The following is a 13966-nucleotide window of genomic DNA, read 5'->3' as shown; positions in this document are numbered from 1 at the left end:
TGTGAACTGTGAAGTACAATAAAATGTAAGTTGCTGTAATTATGAGATCACTTTTGCCTGAATCAGATCACCTAGGTGGCCCCTGGAACTCAGGACTCCAGCAGAACCTTTCTGTTTCATTGCTCGTTCAATGTTGTCTGTAAAAACTGCCTGCCTTTCACTAACCTAACCCTAATGTTTATTGGATGGTAGGTGCTATTGGAGCTACAGAGGATAGAGCTCTTGATTTGAGTAGCTCATAGTCTTATAAGGTCAACAGCCTTGTAAACAGATATTACACCTGATTTACCCAAATTCAGCCCAAACCTGTGAGTGGGTGGGGGGAGGAGCAGAGGTGGGTGAGGGGCCAGTGAGGCTCTGGTGGACTTCCGGTAGGGTCTGCTCAGAGCTATCACCACTGCGGAGCTGGAACAGGCACCTGGGTGGGAGGTGGTCACCAGGAAATTGGAGGAAGATTTGCAGGGTTAGAATTACCTGGGTGACAGATCACCGGACAAGCCACCAAACACGGCATCTCCATGAAGTGAAGGAAACTGCAAGAACATGATCTGGAGCTTCAAGGAGGAAATCTAAATGGTTCCAGGACCACCAAGAATAGTTGTGCCTTGCAAAACTCTAGGAGGCGATATTTGAATCATACTCATCATATATTTATATTGATTAAGACCTTTTTAGTAGATATCAGTCAAGTGTCCTGGAGGAAGGTGACCTTTTTTTCTGTTTATAAATGATGCTATATGGGCTTACCCAGCACTGCCCAAACCCTGAGCTGCTTGCAGGCTGTGGTGCCTAATTGGAGCCTCACATTCTCTTCTTGCTGCTGCCTCTTTGGGTGAGGAGGAAAGGTCCTGCTCTTGCTCAGGAGGAGAGCCTGGTGACAGCCTCCCTGGGAGCAGCAGGGCCGATGCCACCTAGCCTGTAAGAAAGGCAAACTATTATAATAATGAACCTCTACCTTCCCTTGGAATCTTCCGCTAGGCTTTGTTTTCATACTACTTTCTCTTATTTCTCTTCAACTGAGACTTACAAACAGCAGGATAACAATTCCTTTTATAACCTGATTTTAAAACATGCCACTTTCACAGACTGTAAAGAGCAAAGGCTCTTCTTGCCCCTCCCACCAGCTACTCTTCCAGGTTAAAGAACTGAAGGTGTGAGGGGGGCCCAAAGCCAGGCCTCACCCGAAGCTTCTGAGCTGATGAGAAATCTCCAGGACTTCTTGGAAAGGAAGTGAGGTCGTGGTGAGGTCATTCCACCTCTCCAGAAAGGGGAATTCCTAGGAATAGGTACCTGTGGGGAAGAAAGCCTCCTCAACGTCAAGGTCGGCTATAGGGAGAAAAACCACCCTGACCGTCTCTCCCTCCCCGCAAGCTTTGTTTTCTTTCCTTTTTTGGCATCTCAAAGCCTAGGTGCCCTGGAAGCCTGGGCAAGTGTGTTTTATTCCTCTTGGCGCCATGCCTGTCCAGGCTGTCCCTGCCCCAGGCCAAGGCAGCTGCAGGTGACTCATTGTCTGAGTCTAGTTCCTGCAGATGCTAGGCTGGGTTTGTTTCTTCAGGAAACCTCCCGCACTGCCCTGGACTTGCCTTAAATCAAACAACCCTCTGAGATCAGGGGAGTGCTTCTTCCTACCACTATTCCTAGCACTTAGCACAACGCCTGGAATGAAGCAGGCACTCAGAAAAAACGTGTTGAATCAACTGAATGCATGGTGTGTTTTACATGGATTTATGAACATCATGTCAGGGTTCTCCAGACAAGCAGGACCCATAAGGATAGACAGATGGATAGATAGATAGAAAGACAGACAGACAGACAGACATAGATATTTATTTTAAGGGATGGGCTCACACAATTGTGGGGCCTGGCAAATCCAAAATCTGTAGGGCAGACTGGCAGCCTAGAAACTCTGGAAGGAGTTGAGACTACAATCGTGAGTCAGAATTTCTTCTTCTCTGGGAAACAGTTTTTGCTTTTAAGACCTTCAACTGATCAAATGATCGAATAAGACCCACTTCTTATCAAGGGTAATCTCCTTTACTTAAAGTCAACTGATTGGAGACATTAATTACACTTGCAAAGTACCTTCATGGAAGTACCTAGATTAGTGTTTGATTAAATAACTGGGTACTATAACCTAGCCAAGTTGACACATAAAACTAACATCACATCCTTTGCCAAATTATGTTCATACAAACAGCCACCACTGCCACCGCCACCACAACCAACCACAACAAAATACCTACCACCAAACAAATACTGCATAATAAAAGCCCAGTGAAACAGAGCTAGCCTAAATTTGTACCTGAGTTCCAGCTAGGTGCTGGCAGCCCCAAGATGCTCAAAACACATTCGCTGCCCTCAAGGAGATAACCCTCTAGTGAGGGAGACAGTCTGGTAGAGAGATAATTACAGCCCAGTGGGATAAATACTGTCATCAAGATGTGGACAGAACTGGCTGGCTGTTATTTAGAGTTGGATAACCTTCAAGTAGTCAGAACGACCTTGGTAACCTGAGAGAAGGTCTGATGTCAACCAGGCTAATATTATAACCTTAGCTGCTCTGGGGAGAGAGTTTAAAATACTGTACTTTAAATAAATGGACTGTGAAATGGCCAAAGGGTCTCAGTGCCAGCAAATGTCAAAACACCCAAGGCAATCAGGGTATTTGGGGAAAGATCTGTAAGACAGCAGCCATTTTCTTTCTCCCTGCTTGTGTCTTCTTCTGAATGCCAATCAGACACCCCGGTCCCTGTCTGAAGTTGTCTGGACAAATTCCCCTAAGAAGCTGACGCCTGAGAGGGCAGGTTAATGACTCAGCTCTCTCTGTTGCCTTACCTAGGTAAATGAGGCCCAGGGCTAAACTCAGCAACATTTCTATTTCTGGAAAGGTAGCCTTGTGTCCTGTTTCCCTTCTCCCAGTAGATGAGAGCAGACTGCAGGCATCTGTTCACTCTGACAGTGCTGATGGCTTTTATATGCTCGGGTTCTTCTACTTTCTTTCCAACAATATCTGTTGTCAAATTAAAGATTGGGCTCTACATATTTAGTTGCAGACGCGTTGCTAACAGCACAACGGTGCTGGATTTCCCCCTTGTCTCCTACACGGAAACATTAAGGTCGCACAAGTAAATATCAGTGTTTCTGCATTTTCATGCCAGTGCATGTGGTCAATCTGCGCTGACTCTTGCGGACCCAGAGAAGCTAAAGAGAGTAGAGAAGCTTTTTCTTGTGGGTTCAGAAAAAGCAGCAGGGATGTTAAGATGTCACGTTAACAGTCAGTATCTAGCTGGCCAGAAAAGTGTTCAAACGATGCAAACTCCAGCCCAGGAAGAATCTGGAAGGAGATGCCTCAAACTTCCTAGTGCATCTCCCTGGGTGGTGGGATTGGAAGCGGGCACAGAGAAATGCTCATTTTTCACTTTATACACTTCTACATTGCTTAACTTTGATACAAAGAATAAATATTACTTTTGTAATGAAAAATGTAAAAACAAAGTTTTTTTTAAAGATAATTGATTACTTAACCCTGTAATAATGATAATGACAGTAATAAGACAAGAATACCACTGACCCTGGTGGAGAAATGCCCTCAACCCCACCAAACGTACACCCTGTGAGAGCAGATTATAGGTGACTTTGATCTTCTGTTTCTTGCTGTGGATTTTAAGTGCTACCTACCCAGGGCAGTCCATTCACAGCAATGTCGGCCTCCTGGGGTCTCTGTGCTAGGAGGTCCCGTGACCTGGCCTGAACCTGATGGGCGGTAGATGGCAGTGGCCCTCTGAGTGCTTGTTTGCCACCCCAGATCAAGTTTGGGACTGACACACAGTTTAATTATCATGCAGAGCTGCAGCTGGAGGCGGCTGGAGTGAGTTGGCATCTGCTTTTGCAGAGCACAATTTCTGCAAATAATTAACCACCAGAACTCTTGATTCTCTCTAATTAATGAAGAGGAAGCCTGGAATCTTCAAAGTCCATGGATGTCATGCTGCCATTGTGTCAGGATTGATCTCCTTTGTTCTAGACCAAAGAGCATGCCTCTCCTGCCTCTCCTAATTCTTTATAAATGGAATTTTTCTATTACTAGTTGTGACAGCTAAGTAACATGACTTCAGAAATTCACCCGCAGTTCATGCCAGTATTAGAAGCCTGAATAATAATAATTTTTAAAAAGAACCATAATGGAACAAGCTTTCTGTCCCTGACCCAGAATTAATCATAGTGAAGAGACACCTCCTGAAAGGAGGGTCGTTAATTAGCTCTAATGGCTCTTACTAGGTGGAGTCTGAATTATTGGGAAGTCCGGAGACAGAAGGAAAGAGGGGATTCTTCCCTTTCTCTGTCCATCTCCACGTGATGCTGGGATGGAAGATGACGGGACTTAGCTTCCAGGGGACAGGGAATTGTGATGGGGGCCAGAGCAGAGTGCAGCTCGGTGGGAGATGCTGATGTGTCGGCCTGGCAGACCAACAGCTCTGAACATCTTCCAGGAAGAGAAGTGGAAGTGGTAATTCCAGTGCAAATGGCCTATCCCTGTGGTCTCATCTGAGCATATAATGAAACCCACAGAAGCCAGAGTGGGATCCTAATAAACCCTAAGTCAGATCAGGTCACTCTGCTCCAAACATTCCAATGGCCCGGTCTCTTTAAAGGAAAGCAAACTCTAAGCATCAGCCACACAGTGCTCTCTGGCCACCGTGTCTCCCATGACCTGGTTTCGCCTACTCTCCTCCCCAACTCACTCCATCTCAGTCACACTGGCTTCCTGGAGATTCCACCAACACTCCAAGCACATGCCTACCTCAGGGCCTTTGCACTGGCTATTCTGTCTGGAGCACCGTTTTCCAGATATCTACTTGGCTCACTTTTTCTCTTCCTTTAAGACTTTGCTCAGATGCCACCTTCTTAATCAGGTGACACTGGCCACTCCATGTAAAATGGAACCCTCTCCCCAGCACTCCCTCTTCCTCTGACTCTGCTATATTTTTCTCTCTTACCTTCTAACACACCATATACTTTCCTTGTTTATTATTTTTATTGTTAAATCTTTGCCTCCTCCACCTCCCACTAAAATTTAAGTGCTATTAAAACAGGGAGTCTTATCTGTTTTGTTCGCTAATGTATCCCCAGCACCTAGAACTGTGCTAGTGCAATAAATATTTGCAGAATGAATGAATCAGTCCTTACTCTCTGGAGTGTTTGCTGGTATGCATGAAGACTGCGTGCGCCCGTCCAGCATGACTGCTCAAACATCTCACAAAGCCCAGGGTATGGGCTGTTCCTTTTTCTTTCTCAAGTGTCTGGATAAAGTACTGTTGTTTCTTTTGGTGGCCAAATGTTAATAATTAAAGCAAACAGTATGATCAGAGTTAAATATTACTTGTGGTGTTGATTTCTGTTAGGAAGAAGTTAGCATGGGACTGGGCAAGAACGGTGCTTTTATGGGAGGGGTTGGTTTTTGTCCCCAAAGGTGCATGTTCTTCGTCTTTAAGTCCACAGGAAGTGGGAGGTCTTTAGAGATACCATGCAGCAGAAATCATGGCAGTGGTATGGGGGTGGGAATTGTACTGGGTGTAACTCAGCACTGACCCTACTAAACAGAAAGCATTTATAGGCACCCAAGGAAGGGCAAACATGCTAAGGAATCAGGGTTGGGCCACAGAACAGAGCTTTAGGCAGGGAGTTATAGCAGCAGTCTCCAACCTTTTTGGCACCAGGGATCGGTTTCATGGAAGACAATTTTTCCACAGGTCGGGGGTGGGGTGGGAGTGGGGGGATGGCGAGCAAGGGGGAGCATCTATAAATACAGATGAAGCTTCACTTCCTTGCCCCACCGCTCACTCCTGCTGTGTGGCCCGGTTCCTAACAGGCCATGAACCGGTACTGGGCCGAGGCCAAGGGATGGGGGACCACAGAGTTACAGTAAAGCCCACAGTCTCTGCCATCACTATAAATTGTTTCCAAACAATGGGGCCCTAGATTCCTGTACTAGATTCTTTCCATTGAAGAATGACTACTGAATCCTGCTTGTGTCTGGAACTTGCTAGGAGTTTGGTAAATCTGGCAGAGGTTGCAATGTGGACAGGTCAGGGCCTTGGGAAGTGGATAGAGCCAAACTTCCATGCTCTACTCGCTTTGTGCCTTACATCAATCCAGCACTTAGCACAGAGGTGCTGACCCAAGAGGACATGCATGCACTCGATTAACAAGCCAGTTGGTGCCGGGCTTGGTGCTGTCATGACACGTAGGTTCTAGCCCTGATTCTGCAGTGGCGGGTTGAGTAACACTAGCCACTCATCTCCCTGCACGTGGTTTCTAACTCAACCTTCTTAATACTTTGCAAAGTTTTTTTCTCATTTGCTCCTCTAAATAACTCTGTTTCTTAATTTAAAAACAAGAAAGAAAAGAAGAAGAAAAGGCCCAGAGAGGTCAAGGTATTTGCCTAAGGTCACACTGTTATTAAGAGGTAGGACTAGGATCTGCAGTCTTTCTGCCAATCCAGTTTCTGTCTACGACACCCTCAGGTAAGAAGGACATCCACCCTATTTTCCTCTTAAAGCTACAAAAGAAACTGCTTTTATGAGTAAAAAGGGATTTTACCAACCCAAAGTGGATTATTACTAAAGTGGCCTCCCAAATTTAGAGGATGCTCAAAGGTCAGAGATGAGAACCTGAGCTAAGTCTCCTGGAGGTAAAGGTATGAATTATTGTGTTTTTTTAAATATCCTAAATTCAAATTCCACGGCTGACATTTAAAGCATCCCTCCAACACCAAGTTTGGCATAGAGCTCTGGCTCTAAATAGCAAAGTTGACCTTCCTTCTTAGACTCATATCCTAAATTATTCTGAAGATTCTTCCTGTAGACTGCTCCTGACAACCCACCTACCAGAGCTTCCAGGACACTCTTGCTGATTTACAACTGCAATCTTGCTAAAAGGAATGGAAAAAAGCCAGGATGAGTTTCTGTTAGACAGAATCGCTGGCATGAAATACTAACATCGCTACAACTTGGCATATAACTGACTGACTGCCTCACTGTCCCCCCTTCTTACTTCTCTGAAATAGGCCATTTGTTGGAGAAGTGAGGGAGTCTTGTTCCTCAATCCCTGCCCCCCAAAGAGTGAAGGAAGAAGGCTGCTGACTGTGCGGTGTAGCATGTGCTTGAACGTGGCTCCCAAAAGCCAGTCTTGAACCAGGAAGCCTTTTCTTGTTCAGTTTCCATGTCAGTGGTTTGTCTTTGATGAGTGTCTGTGACTGCTGTGTGCACAGCCCTTCTGTTTCCTGCCTTTACAGAAGGAATAAAGACGACCAGGCAGGATGCAGGCAGTAAGCTCCAGCTGTCCCTGGTTAAGATGCAATGATTAGCTGTGAGTCGGCCATTTGGCTGAGGCAAAAGAGTGTCTAAATGAAGAAGGGATCCCTGTCCCTTGTGTTTATTCTCTCCCAGAACATTGACCCAAGCTGTCAATTTGCCAATCAAATATTTATTGACACTCCCTCCTCCCCATCTTGCATAAAGTGCAGAGTGCAAGAAGTAAAACCTTACAAGTTACTGGAGACTTATCTTGGAAAATAAGGTGAATATTTACTCACCAAGAGTGGAAAACTCAAATGACTATGGGGCTGGCGGGGGCAACATAAATGAATGAATGAATGAATGAATGAAGCTGTTTTGTAATAGCATCGTAAGGCACATTTTTTTGGTTTACACAGACACATTTTTCTGTTTCCATTTAACATACGGGAATATTCTTTTCTCCGTAAAATCAAAGCCTTGTTGCCCTATCTTTAGTTTTCACACTGTTGATGGAGGAAAGACTGTCTTCCTCTTCTATGCAGTAGAGTAAGTGCCACAGCAAATGGAAACTAACACCTGGTTTCGGTGTTAAGAGACAATTGGATGTGCTTCAAGGACACAATGGGGACTGTGTCAGTTGGAGAGATGTGGTTGTGGGAAGGGTCAGCTGCTTGCTAAGTGCCCTGTTGCTCTGCTGCTGAGTGAAGACGGAGGACTAGAAATATATCTTTAAACTCTTCTAAAGCACTGTCCTTGCCCAAACATGTCATGGGGTGGATTGCCATTTCTCTCCCTTAGATGTGTTTAGGTTTGTCGTATCCTTCCATTTCCCCCAGGTGGATGGGAGGCCCCTCAGGGAAGCCCGAGGTTTTTCTTTCTTTGCTCACAGGGATAGACTGAGCTCTTGCACACGGGTGCTGGGCTGTGCTTACTCCACACCATTATCACACATGAGACGGAGAGGACATCACAAAAGAGAGGACCCCCTCCCTGTGGTCTGGTCAAAGTCATGCAGAGTAATGCACCAGGGCATGATTATTAAGGAAATCAGAAGGACCCCCCCAAAGTGACATCCGGGCTTCAGGCAGTTAACCCTGAGAAGCTCTCTGTGGAATAGTGCAACATGGCCACAAAGTCTCCCTTCCTTGTACTCTTGCCTCTTTGCTATCCCTCCCATCAAGGAGTATTTTTCTCACATTTGATTTTTGCATATTGATATTGTACTCTGTGATCTTGTTAAGCTCACTTATGAGTTCTAGTAATTTTTTGTAGATTCATTAGGATTTTTGATCATATCATCTCCAAATAAAGACATTTTTATTTCTCGGGAAAAAAAATTCTTTTTCTCCACTCCTTGCCTTTGGGTTTGACCATGTGACTTGTTTTGACCATGGGATATCAGCACACACAGTGCAACTAGAGACTTGAAAAGCACTTGCACACTCGGGTTGGCCAACTCCTGCTGCGCTAGATCCATGGGACCATCGTTAAATAAGCTCACGCTAGCCTACTGGAAAGGCCACAAAGAGGGGAACTGAGGCACACACTCCACTCGGCAGACAGCCTGTTAACCACCAGCCTGTGAGTGAGGCTCCTCCTAGGCCAAGCATCTGGCCCGAATGAGACCTACAGAAGAACTGCCCAGCAGAGACCAGCCCAAATTGCCAACCGACAGGACTGTGAACTAATAAGCCATCATTGTTTGAAAAACAAACAACCAAAAACCACACTATGCTGATCAACCCAACTGAAGGCCAGATCCTGCCCACTGCTATCAATTTGCTCCATGCTGAGGGAATGAGGACTACACGGCTGCATAGGAAAAGTGCTTGTGAAATCACAGAAACTGTGCAAGGACACTGTACCAGTTCCCTGCTCCTGTATCCCCACGTCAGCTCTCCGCCTGCTGGAATGCCTCTGATAAAAAGGGGTGTGTGTGTGTGTGTGTGTGTGTGTGTGTGTGTGTGTGTGTTAGAGAGAGAGAGAGAGAGAGAGAGAGAGAGAGAGAGAGAGAGAGAGAAAATCATGAACCAGGAAAGGCAAAGATAGGAACTGTGCTGGTTATTGATCTTAAAGTCAAGGCTACCAGGTTAAGCCTACATCCAAGCTGTGAATTTGCAGAGAAGAGCAGAGAACAGAGATTAAATAAGAGAATAGATAGCCTAGAGGGATACTATATATCTGAGCCATGCAAGGGGTTTGTCTCAATTTTAACAGCCCCTGTGGTTCCTAAATCTTCCAAAATCCGACTGTCCCCCTTGGGCAGCAAGCCACAGCCACAACCACGGCACATCCTGGCTCTTGCCTCTTCTTCTCTGATTGAATTCACTGGTCCCCAAACCTTTTCTAGTTCAACTTTTAGCAAAAATATCAGTTTTCCCGAAGTGCAGATATAGGGTGTTTAGACTACAACCCAGCTTGGAACCTGGTAGGTCAAGTTCTGTTTAGTATTTTCTTGAATGCAACTGGCTGATTTTTTCATAAGATTTATATTTTTATAAATTAATACAGCAAAATTTATTTAGGTATGGCTCTTGATGTTGGGAACACAAAAATCAAAACTAGGTCCCTACACTGAGAGCCCAACAGCCTAATGGAAAAGTCTAAAATGTGTGTGTGTGTATGTGTGTGTAGTGATACAAGAACTAAGAGTGCACCGTGGCCTAGGGAGCACCATAGCCAGAGGGACTAAGTGCAAGTGTGTGTGAGTTGAGTGGGGAGCAGGGAAAGCTCCACCAAAGAGTGATGCTCAGACTGAATCTTGAAGAAAAGCAGAGGATCCCTAGACAGATCTGGAGGCAGGAAAGAGCACTGTGGGTTTGGAGAACAGGAAATATTAATACTTAATTTGGCCAAAGCATAGGCTATGTGGATGCGATGAGGGAAGGATGGAAAGATGGTAGGGTGGGTGTAGTCAGAGATGAGGCTGGAAAAGTGGGCAGGAGTCTCCAGGTCTTGAGTAATCTTGACTACCAGTCTAGGTGCTATCAGCGTTTGAATATGTCCCCCAAAGTTCCTATATTGAAAATTTAATCACCATTGTAATAGTACTAAGAGGTAGAACCTTGAAGAGGTGATTCGGCCACAAGGGCTGTGGCCTCCTGAATGGATTATTGCCGTTACTGTGGGAGTACTTTCCTTATAAAAGGACAAGTTTGACCCCCTTTTGCTTCTCTTCTGTCCTCTCTTGCTCTTCCGCCTTCTGTCATGGGATGGCACAGTGAGAAGGCCCTCACCAGACGCTGGCCCCTCGATCGTGGACTTCCCAGCCTCTAGCCGATACATTTCAGTTCATTATAAATTACCCAGTCTGTGATATTCTGTCACAGCAGCACAAAATGAACTGAGATAGTAGGGAATTTAAAATTTACCTTGTAGATGACGGGGAACCATCGAAGGATTTTAAACAGAAGAGAGAAGCATTCTGATTTGTAATTTTGGAAGATAACCAGTGGTAAAATGTTGGTGAACTGGAGGCAGGAAGATTGGTTGGGAAGTTATTACCGCAGTCTACACAAAAGCAGATAAACCGTAAGAGCCATGGACACGGAAGAGGAGAGGACCACAAGGGATTCGGGTGAAGAAGGGGCTAAACAAGCCTGAAGTTTCCTGCCTGGGCACTTGGTTGAAGTGACTCGATATAGCAGAGCTGTACGTGTGGGTGAACTCTGTGCTGTTAAGCAAAAGAATCGTTTTAATATGACAAGCTGACATATCCTATGGGGGTCTCGAAAGAGGCAGGATATTTTGAAGGAGAGAACCAGTTGGTGCATAGAGTAGACACTGGTTTGGAACGGTTAAGTATAAAACCGAATGCCAGCAGCACGAAGGACAGTCAAGTGCCTTCTTTCGGGAAGTCCAACGGAAAATAGCAATCCAGGCTGGACTGACTGGATTGGCAGGCCCCGGCACCACGGCCAGGTGTGGGTGTCACACCTGTGAGCAGACTTGGTGGATCCCCGGATGACCCGAGCCTGTCATTAGCTCTTACAATCGGCTGTGGCTGCTTTCCAAAGTAGCAGCAATGGCATCTGACAGCTTTGGAAGTATGTTTTCTTTTCTGTAAAGAAAAAGTGCCCACAAGCAATACATTTCCCAAGCGGTTATTCCTTCTGGTTTGACTAAGAGCTTCTGTGGCTGAAAATATGCCTATGGTTTTCGTAAGGCCATTAAAAAAACTTGATTGCTTCCCCACCCCCCCATAAAAATACTTCTTGGATAACTTAGAAGAATCAAAGTGTAAGTTCTACGCCTGGGAAATATGTCGAAGAAATGCCTGGTGCATGCTTTAGTTCATTAGAGTATCTTTTCCCCTCTGTGCATCACAATAAAAGTAAATTAGAATATAAGGATTCAAAGGCAGAGAAGGAACCTAACCCTAACAATCAGATTAGAAGTAAATGCTGCCTTTAGGGATCTGAAGTTAGAATACAAGATTCCACTAAGTTTGAGACTCTCAGATAAAAAATTCTTCTTATGACCTAGAGTTTACGTGGCCAAAACATCTGGTGGTAAGTTTGCTTTAGTGTATGGTAACTGGGGGAAATACCGAGAGGTTTATTTTGTTTGTAAATTGAACTTTAGATACTGTAGTTCAGCCAGGAAACACTAGAGGGAGCAAGTTAGAAAGAGGAAAAGGCTACACTGAGAATGAATGGGAAGGAACAGGAGAGAACTCTGAAGAAGGCTTGTGACTAAGGCATGACATTTTACTTAGGTAGACACTAATATTTATACTATGACCAAGTGACTTTACATTACAAATCCAGTATTAAAAAACTGTAATTATGATCTATTGTGTCTGTTCAGAATCCAAAACAGTAGAGGAAAACTATTACTCCCTGACCAGAATCTATATTCTATCTACTTTAGGCATTTTGCTAGCCAATACAATATAGGTAGTTCTACCTGTGAGTCTTTAATTTTAAAGCATACATTTTTTGGATGAAAAACCTGTCACAGATATAGTGGATTTTCTTTTTAACAGCACTGGTGGTCATACTTACACTTCTCACAGTGAATAGTAATGACACCAGATATTTTTAGACACTTGTAGGAATAAAATGTGCTCTTTGTAGATAAGCTGGATTGAAAGCACTTCCTTCTTCATTTTCTCCATAATTCTCATATATTAGCCCTACATTAAAACACCATGTTACAATCCAGAAACACTGAAGTTAATTGGACCAATGTCATACACATGTCAGTGGGAACCGATATTTATTTGTCTTGTTCAAATTTCCAGTTCCTCAGTTCTTTTGAAATGCCAAAAGAATTGGTGAAAGCCAGAGTCCCATCATCAATTAAAAAAAACTTTAACAATTAATTACTACAATCAAAAACAAATATTAATATCTTAAAATCTTAACAAGAGACTATTCAACTGATTATTAAAATATTTTACTGAATAATGAACTAATACTTCTATGAAATATTGTCCTTCAACCATAGCAGATTTTTGAAATACGGCTGTTAAAAGCATGTGTGAATCCAAATGTAAGAAAAGTCACAACAAAGCATGCTAAGTTAATAAGTATCTGCCCTTTTACAAACCTTAGGGTCAGACTCACCTGGACGTTAATGTCAAGAGAGTAAAAATCACATTATGAACTCCCTAAGGCAGCGTCTGTTGGAAACGATCAATGACACTGACAAGAAACACTCCGCTCTGAAATTTGGGTTTGCATTTGTTAGCCATGCATTATACCACTTACCTCTCAGGGTAGAACCTTTAATTTCAGAAAGTGCTGACGTGCATTACGGCACCCGTATCAAAAGTCTTTGGCAGAAATGCCATTTGTCCTTGTTGTGGTAATGAACAGATTTAAAACATTCTGGTGTCAACATCCCTGAAAAAGCACATTCATTTGAATATTTCTTCCACAAGCATAATGAACTATTTCATGAAGGCACATGTGTGTAGAATACGATGGAGAGATATTGCTGGTGAATGACAGAACGTCTGGTCGATTTACATGAAACCCCAAGTGCTTGTCTGAGAATAGGTTAGGTTTAGATTGACGAGCAAATGTGTAACCAGACTTCTGGCTGACAAATGGCAGAACTATGCCAGCACATTCGCTTCTCTGGAGAGAGACCAAAAGTGATGCGAGGGGATCAAGTTCACTCCGTAAAGGACATTCAAACCTAGTGGATGGCAGAGTGGCTGGGATACTAAGCACATATAGATATTAATACCCCAGAATAGCACTGGGTGAGTTCATGGCTGAGCTGGCATCCAAGCCAGTGATCAAACCCTTATCAAGCACTGCTATCTCCTCTGCGCACGCGTATATTGATACTCCTCCAGAAGGGTTCTGGTGTTTTCAAGCAAAGTCTATTTTATTGGCAGTTTTGTTTTTAAGTCACTAACCTCTAAAAACGGATTGTTTGGGTAAACTAAAAACTGAAAATAACAACTGAAGAGATTAGTATCAAAAATGGTGACAAGCATTAAATGGTCCAGACTGAATTAGATTTATTCTGGCTGGGTACAGCTGAGAATAGCAACACCCATATAGCCTTCGTCAAGAGGGATGGATAGTTTGGGCAACGCTCTTTTTTCCAGGCTGAGGCTGAAAGCTCGGGGCTCTGGGTCTGCCTTTCAAGGAACTAGTGTGATAGTAATGATAGATGCTATTCACGGCTGGTCCCTTCCTTGGTGCTTG

The 13966-nt window shown here is 44.1% G+C and overlaps 1 long non-coding RNA gene across 2 annotated transcripts; it reads right to left on the bottom strand.

Moving 5' to 3' along the window:
• Positions 1 to 479: 479 nt before the first annotated feature.
• Positions 480 to 13114, bottom strand: LOC123643383. Of its 2 annotated transcripts, none has more exons than XR_006736776.1 (3): positions 13013 to 13114; positions 1182 to 1290; positions 480 to 916 (listed from the first exon to the last, which is right to left on the bottom strand). It is a non-coding gene; the product is annotated as an uncharacterized LOC123643383 (long non-coding RNA). The 2 variants fall into 2 exon arrangements; XR_006736775.1 differs by lacking the exon at positions 13013 to 13114 and adding an exon at positions 2836 to 2902.
• Between the last annotated feature and the right edge of the window lie 852 nt (positions 13115 to 13966).

Source organism: Lemur catta, chromosome 8 (genome assembly GCF_020740605.2).
Source record: "Lemur catta isolate mLemCat1 chromosome 8, mLemCat1.pri, whole genome shotgun sequence".
Taxonomy (NCBI): Eukaryota; Metazoa; Chordata; class Mammalia; order Primates; family Lemuridae; genus Lemur; species Lemur catta.
This window is presented reverse-complemented; position numbering and strand designations above follow the sequence as displayed.